General features: G+C 44.9%; 1 protein-coding gene across 7 annotated transcripts in view; it reads right to left on the bottom strand.

Annotated features, from left to right (window-relative positions):
• The window catches only part of LOC115646061 (poly(rC)-binding protein 3-like), a 519,652-nt gene that overhangs the window by 338,993 nt on the left and 169,217 nt on the right, over positions 1–11,442 (bottom strand). Inside the window, exon 1 of one of the 7 annotated variants that reach the window (XM_030551510.1) lies at positions 5,159–5,179. The exons of the other annotated variants lie outside the window; for them this stretch is intronic. The gene's annotated coding sequence lies outside the window, so the exon portion shown is untranslated. Of the gene's footprint in view, positions 1–5,158; positions 5,180–11,442 lie in introns of those variants that run through there. 7 annotated transcript variants of the gene reach the window in all.

Genomic DNA, 11,442 nt, shown 5'->3' with positions numbered 1-11,442 from the left:
CTGACTGTGGCCTCTGGTGCACGGTGCTCCGAATGGCTGGAGCGTGCTGGGCCCAATGATTCGCCCTGGGCTTGGTGGTATGCCCAAGGCGTCCAAAAGGACCATTGCGGTGGTCCATGGTCCAGGTGGGCCTGTGCATCAGAACCCCCGTAGGAGGCACTGTCCACGTGTGGAGAGGCGGACGAGTGACGTGAAGGCCACGGAGGAGCTGACGATGACTGTGCCAGGCCTCTGCGCCCATAGATTTCGCCTCTGCGTGGTGCCGGTGAGCGGTACCAGGAGTCGTGGCGATATCTCGATCGGGACCGGGACCTGCTACCAGCTCGGTGCCGGGAGGTCGACCGGTGCCGTGCGCTGTCGTGCTGGGAACGGCTATGGTAGGAGCGTCGGTGCCGCGATCTGGACGGGTGCTGGGAGTAGTACGACGGCGACTGGGATCTCGAGCGGTGCCGCGAGTACGATCGGTGCCGCGGGGAACGGTACCGGGACTGCGAGCGGCGCTGGGATCTTGATCGATGACGCTGAGAGTAGTCCCTCGATCTGGAGCGGGACCGACGGTGCTCGGTAGTGCCCGGCGAATGCGGCTGCACCATGGTGGGCTTGCCCATCGACTGAATAACCCACACCGGCGGTGCCGGGGGTTGGGGCAGTTCGGGCTCTGTGAGAGCGATGAGGTCGTGTGCCACGGAGAAGGTCTCCAGCGTGAGGGTGCGATGAGCTCAACCGCAGGTCATGCTGGGGAGCTGAGAGGCACCAGACTCAACGGCTCCTGAGGAGCTGGAATCGACGGTGCGACAATGCTCAGTGCCGCGGCAGATGACGGTGCCGGGCGGTCCGGTTTGGAAGCACGCTCCGACTGCGGTGCAGTTGTAGGTGCCGCAGGAGTCCTGTGCTTCTTGCTCCTCGGGGAGAGGGAGCGGTGCCAGCTGGGGTGTTGAGCCGGTGCCGGGCGGGAAAGCAAAGCCTTTGTTGGTGCCAGGTGGTCCGGAGCGGAGGAAACGCTTGGTCCTGGTGCCGGAGTCGGTGTCGACGATGGGGGAGTCAGCGCTGCCTCCATCAAGAGCTGCTTTAAGCGACTGTCCCGCTCTTTCTTTGTCCGGGCTTTAAACGCCTTGCAGATCCGGCACTTGTCCGCAAGGTGGGACTCGCCTAGGCACCTCAGACAGGAGTCGTGCGGATCTCCTGTGGGCATCGGCCGATGATAGGCTGCACAAGGTTTGAAGCCCGGTGAACCGGGCATGGGCCCGGGTACCGGGGGGAGGAAAAGGGGCGAACTCCCGATCCTCTATAACTATATACAGAACTAAAAATTACTAATTTTAACACTAACTATAACTATAACTACAATAAAAGAACTATATACACAATACTACACAGGAGTGAAACGCTAGGGAGGTGGAGAACAGCTAGCCGTGCTCCACAGTTCCAACGACCGACATGGGCGGTAAGAAGGAACAGAGGAGCAGGCGGGCCAGCAGGGGTATATATCAGGCGCCATACCGGCACCACTCCAGGGGGCGACCTGCTGGCCCACCGAGTGTTGCTAGGGTAAAAAGTCTCCGACGAACATGCACGCGGCGCGCGCACACCGAATTGGAATGGATATGAGCAAGCACTCGAAGAAGAAACGGTAGATTTGAGGCTATCCTAGAAATGAACAAATTAAGAATTGCTTCAACAAGTTGGAGGTCTTCAGGTCAGCAATGGCTGATGAGATACCTAAGGAAATGGCTGAAGAGACCTCTGAGTCATCAGTGATTATCTCTGAGAACTCGCGGAGGATGGGAAAGATCCCAGAGGACTGCAAAAGGGCAAATATAGTATTTATCAATAAAAAAGGGGAATAAAGACAGCCCAGGGAATTATAGACTTGTCAGCTTAACTTTGTTTATTTGCTCCATTATTTTTTCCAGGTACCAATCAGTTTGTAAGCACCTAGAAGATAAGGTGATAAGTAACAATCAACACGGATTTGTCAAGAACAACATGCCAAACCAACCTAACATCCCTCTTGGACAGGGTAATAAGCTTTGTGGATGCGGGGGAAGCAGTACATTTGATACAACTGGACTTTAGTAAGTCTTCTGATACAGTCTCACATGATCTTCTCATAAGCAAACCCAGAGAAGTACAGTCTAGATGAACTAACTATAAGGTAGATGCTGAACTGGTTGGAAAAGCATACTCAGAATAATCAGTGGTTCCCAGTCAAGCTGGAAAGGCATATCAAGTGGGGTCCCTCAGGGATCTGTCCTGAATCCAGTTCTATTCATTATCTTCATAAATAATTTGGAGAATGGCACAGAGGATACACTAGGGTGACCAGACAGCAAATGTGAAAAATCAGGACGGGGGTGGGGGGTAATAGGAGCCTATATAAGAAAAAAACCCAAAAATTGCGACTGTCCCTATAAAATCAGGGTATCTGGTCACCCTAGGATACACTGACAAAGTTTATGGATGATACCAAGCTGGGAGGGGTTGCAAGAGTTTTGGAGGACAGGATTAGAATTCAAAATGATCTTGACAAACTGGAGAAATGGTGTGAAATAAATAGGATGAAATTCAATAAGGACAAATGCAAAGTACTGCACTTACAATGGAATAATCAATTGCACAAACACAAAGTGAGAAATGACTGCCTAGGACAGAGCACTGCAGAAAAAGGTTGGGGTCATAGTGGATCACAAACTAAATGAGAGTCAGCAATGGAATACTGTTACAAAAAAGTGAACACCGTTCTAGGATGCATTAGCAGGAGTGTTGTCAGCAAGACTTGAGAAGTAATTGTTCCACTCTACTCATCACTGATAAGGCCTCACAGTAGTATTGTGTGCAGTTCTAAGCACTACACTTTGGAAAATATGTGGACAAATTGGAGAAAGTCCAGAGGAGAACAACAAGAATGATTAAAGGTCTAGAAAACATGGCCTACGAGGAAAGATTGAAAAAACTTGGGTTTGTATGGTCTGGGGAAGTGAAGACTGAGGGCAGGACATGATAACAGTTTTCAAGTAAATAAAAAGGTTGTTATGAAGAGAAGGGCGATAAGTTATTCTCCTTATCTACCAAGGCCAGGACAAGAAACAATCCGCTTAAATTGCAGCAAGGGAGATTTAGGTTGGACATTAGGAAAAACTTCCTAACTATAAAGGTGGTTAAGCACTGGAACATATTACCTAGGGAAGTTGTGGCATCTCTGCCACTGGAGATTTTCAAGAAAAAGTTAAAGAAACGCCTGTCAGGGATAATAATTAGTCCTACCTCAATGCAGGGGACTGAACTAGATGATTTATTGAGGTCCCTTCTAGTCCTACATTTCTATAACCGATCTGCGTGATAGGCAGTGGTCTCTGCACACCAGCAGCCTAACTGTTGTCATTTTTTTTTTGCATGGATCACAGTGAAGCAGAGTTTTGAGTAGGGTTTTGAAAATGGATAACGAGGCAGCTTTGGGGACATTTACGTGGAATTGCTTCCAAGCATGAGGAGCAACTTGGGAGAAAGCATGAAAATGTTTATTTGAAAATTTAAAAAATGGATGATAGAGGCTGGAATCCTGGATCACTTAGAGGTGAGATTTGACGTATTGACAGCAAACAAGAGATGCAAGGTTGTGCCCTTGGCTGTGAAGGGACTAGAAAGTGAAGACAAGCAGCTTGTTTTGTGCAATAGAGAAGGCAGAGCCAGTAGAGGGATTCAAAGAGAGGGGTAACATGGTCCAAATAGGCTCAGAGGATGATCTTTCAGCAGTGTTCCGAGTGGGGCAAGATTGCATTTGTCTAGGCCAGAAAGCAGGATGCTACAGTAATTGAGATGCAACGTGATAAAAGCTTGGTCAGGGGTTTTAGCTTGGGGATGGAATTAGAAAGGCTGCATCTTAGAGATGTTACGCAGAAAGAATCAGCAAGATTTAGACATAGCCTGAATGTCAGGATCTAGAGCAGGGGTCTCAAACTCCTGGCCTATGGGCCATCTGCGGCCCATGAGCCTCCCCAGTATGGCCTGCAGGGCTCCAGCAGTTCTGGGGCTGGGTCTCTCCCTTGGCTCCACCTGCCGCCCCCAGGCACTCCCCTGTCAGTGCAGCGGAGCTGAGTGGTGTCTGCTTGCTCGCTCCAATGGCTGCCAGCCCCTCCCTGTGGCCCAGGGGCGGGGTGGGGCAGGGCTGTGCCCCTGTGTGCTGCCCCCGCCCTGAGTGCCCCCATGGCCAATGGGATACTGCGGGGGTGGTGCCTGGGGACAGAAGCACGCAAAGGCACCCCCTAAACCCCCCACCTTGGAGCCCCAGGTAAGGGCCACACCCCTGACCCTCTCCTAGAGCATGCACTCCCACCTCCTCCCGCCCTCAAACTCCCTCCTAGAGCCTGCACCCCTCCCCACACACCCCCAGCCCCCAAACTCCCTCCCAGAGCCTGCACCCCAGACTCCCTCCCCCATCCAAACTCCCCCCCAGAGCCCAACCTCTCATCCCTTCTGCATCCAAACTCTCTCTCAGAGCCTGCACCCCAATCCAATACCCCAGACCTCCTCCCCCACCCAAATTCCATCCCAGAGACTTAGGCAGGTGGGGGGTGGAGTTTTGGGGGGGTGGGTTCTGGGCAACATGAGTGACATTGACCCACCGGGAGAATGAGAGGACTGGCACTGGCCCTAAGGTAAATTGAGTTTGAGACCCCTGATCTAGAGAGAGATCTGAATTGAAGATGATCCTCAGGCAGTGGGCCTGAGTGACACAATGACTGTGTATTTGGAATACTACCTTAAACTTAGAAACAAATAACAAAAGTATTAAAATACCTGTTAGTTGGCCCAGTGCTTAAATACCATCGTAAAGAGCTGCTATATGAAAGACCTGGCCCCACTGAAGTCAATAGCAAAACCTCCTTTGATGTCAATGGGGACAGGACTTCACCTGTGGACATTTCCCTGGAAATACAATTGGTTGTGTCGTCAAGGATAGAATGTGAATCTCACCACTGAAGTAATGCTCCGTACTGACAGATTCACGGGAAGTAAGGGCTGGATGTGGTACTGCGATAGCAGACAGAAAAACTGAGGTAGGAAGGGAGTAAATAAATGAAAACAGAATAAAAGAAAGGGTAGCTCTGCAACTCTTAGAGAACCCCCCTCCAAAAACCCCGCAACCTAAAACACTTACCATCATCCCATTTCTATGCTTTAGTCCCTCTGGTAATTTAATAGCATAGCTCTGCCACCTTCCAGACAATAGATCCATGCAGGTACAGCTCAGCAGTTCCAGTAATCCAAAGTGTCTAGGTCCCTGATTCAGCAACACGCTTGACCATGTGTCTAACTTGAAGCATGTGACTACTTTTAGTAAAGTCAATCAGTTAAAATTAGGCATGTGCTTAACTCCACTGCTGAATTAGGGCCTGAGATCACATTCTGGTAGGAGGCCTGTGAGCTGGTGTGCCAATGCACCAGCACCCCCTTTGTTCAGAAGGATTGTTGCACAGAGTTTGCGTGGTCTCGTGGGGCAGCCAGTCATCTCCTCTTGCCTGAGTCCCATTCTGGGCTGTGAAGGGTGTTAGTTTCAGTCCTCCTGGGGTGTAAGTGTTTTCCCTTATACTTGGGGTGGTCAGCTGGGCCTGGTCTTCAGGGGGTCTGGAAGCCTCTTTGGTCCTTAAGTCTCTGTTGAAGGATTGGTAGGGAAACCCACCCATCCACTCAGTTGGGTTCCAGCTCAGAGCCCTTTTGCGAGGCAGGTGGAATCAGGTCTCCACAACTCCTCCCTCTGTGCCCTGTGATCCTTCCTACCTTCTTTGGTTCTTTAGGATTCTCCAGCCTGCAGATCTGGTCATTCTTTCTTTGGGGTGTAGCCTATGTGGGGCCTCTCACCAGTTTGCTGGCAGGACTTTGCTTCTCCAGCTTGCTTGCTCCTCTGACAGCCACCTCACTCTCTGCTTCTCAGCAATTTATTCTCCCAGCTGCAGTGAGGCTGCTAGTCATTGCTGTCTGGCAGTTGCTGCATTAACTCCTTGGCTGCCAGGCCAGTAAGGGTCTATATACCTCATGACAGGGCTCCAAATCATTAGCAGCTGTAGGAGCACCTGCCTTTCCTGCAACAATCTGGCAGTAACAGCAGAGCCCTGAGTGGCAATTATAACATATGGTCTTCATTAATTAATGCATATGATGTTACCAAAAGAAGAATCACAATGACCAATCTAAAATTTTGCCTCAGTGCCATTATTGATTAAATGTCTGCTCTAGAATGAAGAGATATCTTAGAACATTCAGGTGTCTTGCCTGGAGCGACCATCAGGTTGCTCCTCAGGAAAGCCTTTCATGGGGAAAAAACAGGAAACGTTCCAGCTCCACCAACCCCCTTGCCCACAAGTCCTTAGAAAAGAAGCACTACAAATAAATGTGGTATCACGTGTATTGTGTGGAAATAGGAATGATCAAAAACCTATGTCTGAGCAGATCTAATCTTAATAAAAATAGGCATGACAACTCTAATTTGAACATACTGCTGGTTTGAGAGGGAAGGAAGATATTAAAGAAGAGAATGAAGCATTGGATTTCCCCTTATTGTGTACTAGCTTTCCAAAAAGCAAAATTATTATTCAGTTTCTTTGCATCCTCACATGAAGACATTCATGAGTTCTTGTGTAGTAATGAGTAATATCACACATTTCTTAACCTAACCACCCTGTAAGGCCTTGCCTAAACTACAGACTACAACTACAAATTACTTTTACCTAAACTTGCATTTAAAAAGGATGCCTCTAAATCACTAAAAGGACAAAACTAGCAGTATAAGATGAATGGCATTAGACATGTGACTTTAAGTGAAAAAAGTACATAAGGTGACTTCTTTGTAAAGTGCTTGTGTCCTGAACAGCTGTTTTCCCCACAATGTCCCAAAAAATCTTTTCCAGCAATTGATTTACAGTGACTAAACAAACCAACTGACACAGATAAGGATGAATGCTTTCTAGTTAGGTGATCATCCATAGCCGACATACAGAAATAAAGGTTTTGAACAGGTTTGGCATTATCAAAAAGAGATAAACAATAATTGACCAGGCTTTGCTTCATGTTTTCTCTTCTTTATGGCAGTGTAAAAAGAACTTACAATGTCAGAGAGGTTTCTCTAAACAAAAACAGATCAAATATGTCAGGATTCAATTTTACTATAACATAAATTACTTTCACACTCTCTCCTTTTTCTGTTAAGAAAGACATATCAGAACAAAGATTGCTCAAGTTATTCATACAACTAGTCCTACTGCTTCCAATTTAAGATAAAGAAACCTTTGCCATTGTTTTTAAAACATATAGTATCTCATCCTAAAATAACAGAACGAGTAAGATTCGGCCCATAATTCAATGGTCCATATTTCGATGACAATGACAGTATAAACCGAGAAGTGAATTAATTCTCAGCCTAAGACTCTCATATCTATGCTTCACTTTCAGTCAAAGCTCTTAAGCTTTGTCTTCACTAGGAAAAAAGTTGTGTTCTTAACTTGAGTTATCTTACGCAAGGTAAAATCCTAATAAAGACAAAGATTGCTTGTAGTGTTTACATGAGTTATGAAGTCCAGGTAAACTAGAGTTCTTACTATTAGTCAGATCCTGCAAATATTCATCTGCAGGACATATTGCAACTTCATCTACTCTATGCTCTGCGATTGGAAAAGTAACCCAGCCACACTTGCTAGCCAACATTTATGCTGACACTGCCATCTCCAAGTGCGAAAAATAGATCTCACACAACCAGGTTGGATCTCTTCCTGCAGTTACTGTGTATCTTTTTTTATAATTGTGTTTCACAATGTAGTGAAATGGGAAATGAATTTGAATACATGTTAAGAATAACACTACAGTAGAATCTCAGAGTTACAAATTAACTTGTCAACCACACATCTCATTTGGAACAGGAAGTTTGCAATCAGGCAGCAGCAGCAGAGAGAGAAAGCAAATACAGCACTGTACTGAGATAACGAACTACTAAAAATAAGGGGAAAGTTTAAAAAAGATTGGACAAGGTAAATAAACCTGTTTCTGTGCTTGTTTCATTTAAATTAAGATGTTTAAAAGCAGCATTTTTTTTCTGCATAGTAAAGTTTCAAAGCTGATTTAAGTCAATGTTCAGTTGTAAACTTTTGAAAGAACAACCATTATGTTTTGTACAGAGTTACGAACAACCTTTATTCCTGAAGTGTTTGTAACTCTGAGGTTCTACTGTACTTCCATATCAAAGTATATCAAGAGTTATTGAATGACACTTTGTCTATAATATAACTCAGGACCACCTGAAAGGTATCTGTTAATGCTGCATTACAATCTTCTATTTGTTCATGGTCAGTGGGTCAATGCATCATGAGTATTAGCAATGTGTATCCTGACTCACTATCGCTAAAAGTGTGATGTTTCTTAATACTTTCATTTTAGTTGTTTTTGGAGTCTGGGGACACATGGGGATAAATTCTTTTCCCTTTCCTTGAGACATGGGAGTTATGCTTTAGTAAGGACCTCAGAATTTGGCACATGCTACTGATTTACACCCTGGGTAACCTTACAGATGTTTACAAGACTATGTGAAGTGCAAGTCAGCACAAAATGTGGCCCATGTGACATATGTTGTCCTACGCTTTCATGTGACTGACAGCCTGGAAAACATCAGAGTACTGAAGGACAACACTTCTACAGTTCAGAAGTATTTATTTAATCAACCCACTTTCCTCTCTTTCACTATGATGTTTTATTTTTCAAGATTAAGACAGCTGTGGTTTCCCACATACAAATAGTACAGTCCTATGGAGAAGGGCAGTTAAATAGCTGGTGCTTTGTGATTTCTGACATCCCAGGTCTAATTTAAAAAAGCCACTTTCTTCATGGCTTAGAGAAAAAAGTGAGGATTCTAAGCAGCAGCAGCACTGGGAACTTTAGGTGTTTAATATTTTATAGGATGGTTGATTTTTATTAGTCTGCTTGTTTAAACCAGTAGGTTTGTATATCTTTTTAGCCAGAGGACCAAACATATTATCGCAAAAAGGTGAAGATGCAATAATTACTATGGTGAAATTTCTCTGCACTGTTCTGAACCAAGTTTGTGTTAGTGCAAGATGATGCTGATCTTACAGTAGTTGGAATGAGTTGGACTACACGAGGCAGGCGCACAGAATTCTTTTGCAGATAGGCTTGTGACATACGCTTCCAACTTCAAATTTTGTCATTACAGCTTTACATGTGGGAAATGGTGTGGGAAAGTACGTACAACTTTGACAGTTCTGGCTTGTGGAGAGAAGGCAGGGGTTGATGGAGCCACCCACAGAAAGTCAGAGAGACATTTCTGATACATTCCATACATAGACACATATAGGGATCCATACCAAAGCCAGGTTGGGTAGAAAGTAGTCAGAGGCATATGCATGCCAGTTTCATGCTCAGACACTCTGAAGTTCCTGCATTAACAGAGGCAAACTGCATGTGTGAAAACACACAGTGTAAACCACAGCCAAAGTGTAATTAACAATATGCTAGCAAGAAGCCTTACTATATAGTCTCGCTACACAATAAACTAGATACTTAAGCTTCCTGACCAACTTGAACCAATACCATTTGACTTACGAGTGAGCTCAAATAACCAGCACCGAGACAGAGAAACATTTTTTTTTGTGCTATTATTATGCCTGAGGACAGGGGCGGCTCTAGGAATTTTGCTGCCCCAAGCATGGCAGGCAGTCTGCCTTGAGCGGCTTGCCTGCGGAGGGTCCGCCTGCGGGAGGTCTGCCGAAGCTGCGGGACCAGTGGACCCTCTGCAGGCAAGCCACCGAAGGCAATCTGCCTGCCGCCCTTGCGGTGACTGGCAGAGCACCCCCAGTGGCTTGCCACTCCAAGCACGTGCTTGGTGTGCTGGTGCTGGAGCTGTCCCTGCCTGAGGAAAAACAGAAGACAGATGTGTAATTGGCTGAAAAAAAAAATCTTGAGTTAAAGATTTGCTTACATTTTTCTAAAACTTTTACAACCTCAAAAACAAACACTTAACACTGGGACACTGCGCTGAAGATTACTAATGCAAGAGCCTAGGCAGATCGACAGAAAGAAGCATTTTCACTAAAACTTTTCTTTTTGAGGTTTTCACCAAGCTCTATCCATGAATACAAAGAAGACAAATTTGTAAAAAGAGATGACACATAGTAACACCAGGAGAGGCTAGCTTTCTTTCTGTATAAGGAAAGATATATTCAGTTCAACACCCTGATTTCTCATCTTCATGTTCAAGGTGAAATTTCGTCTTCTTACAGTACTTTACTAAGGGTTATTCCAGAATACCATAATTTAATCAGAGGTAGCTGATTTAAGTTTTAAGTCACAATTCTTCATTGTTGATGGTCTTAGCACTCAGGCTCAGTACTTTAGTGTAATGAATACCAAAAATTAATCTTGGAAGCTGTTAAACTCCCAGTAAACAGCTTTTTTTTTTAAATAGTCAAGTTCTATAGCATCCTGTTCCTAAAAAGACTGTCAATGACCCTTCATGGCAGTGTATCCTCTTATCATGGACACCGTACAGGGCTCTATGTAGGTTAAAGAATCTGTTAGTGAGGAAGAGGTAGGCAGTTGGCAGGTCATGGAGTGGGCAGGGCACAGAGCAGGGCTACATATCTTCAGGCACTCCTGCAGTAAAGCCAATGAGACTACTCATATGTAGATTTAATCACGTGCTTGTTTGCAAAATTAGGTCCTAACTATGGATTCTTACAATTCTCAGCACCTGAACATTGAAACTTTAAGTGGGTTAGCCCAGAATGATTTACTGAACACCACACCCCTGTGGCCCCCAGTTGTTCAATATGAATGGTAGCACTGCATTTGTAGTGTTACAGTTAACATTTCAGCACTCCCACGATAAACCTTATATTAAGCACTACATGTCTCTGATATAAAAATCTCTTCTGTCTCAACTGTGGTGTGGAAATACCTCCTAATGTCTGCCAGGAAGTATATTTTCTTTGTAAAAGCTGCTGGGAAGTAAGTAAGTGAGAAAGAGAGAGAGAGAGTGAGTGTGTGCATGCGTGCGTTAATTTCTGGTGTTCATATGATTTTATACTAACTTCTAGCATACAACGGCATTTATTTTAAAATTCTGAAATATTGCAGGACATTGGTCTTTAATCCAGAACAGGGTCTTTTGTTGTTCTCAAAATTCCTATTAAATTTAAGTCTTTAATTCAATCACAGTAGAATCAATTCCAGTCTTTTTAAATATGTCTAATGAAAAATCCAGATAATGGGATTCCTGTGTAACACGGGGAAAAAACTAAGATAGGTGAGTCTCCCACAAATTTACAGTAGGATGCAATATAGTTGCAGTGAATATACCAAGATTTTTTTGGCAGTGGCCAGTTTCGATCACAACTGATTTTGTGTAAGGAGACAATTCAATGACATACTGTACTTTAAAAT

This window comes from Gopherus evgoodei, chromosome 2 (genome assembly GCF_007399415.2).
Source record: "Gopherus evgoodei ecotype Sinaloan lineage chromosome 2, rGopEvg1_v1.p, whole genome shotgun sequence".
NCBI lineage: Eukaryota > Metazoa > Chordata > Testudines > Testudinidae > Gopherus > Gopherus evgoodei.
The sequence above is the reverse complement of the archived record's forward strand: the minus strand, read 5'-3'. Positions and strand labels throughout refer to the sequence as shown.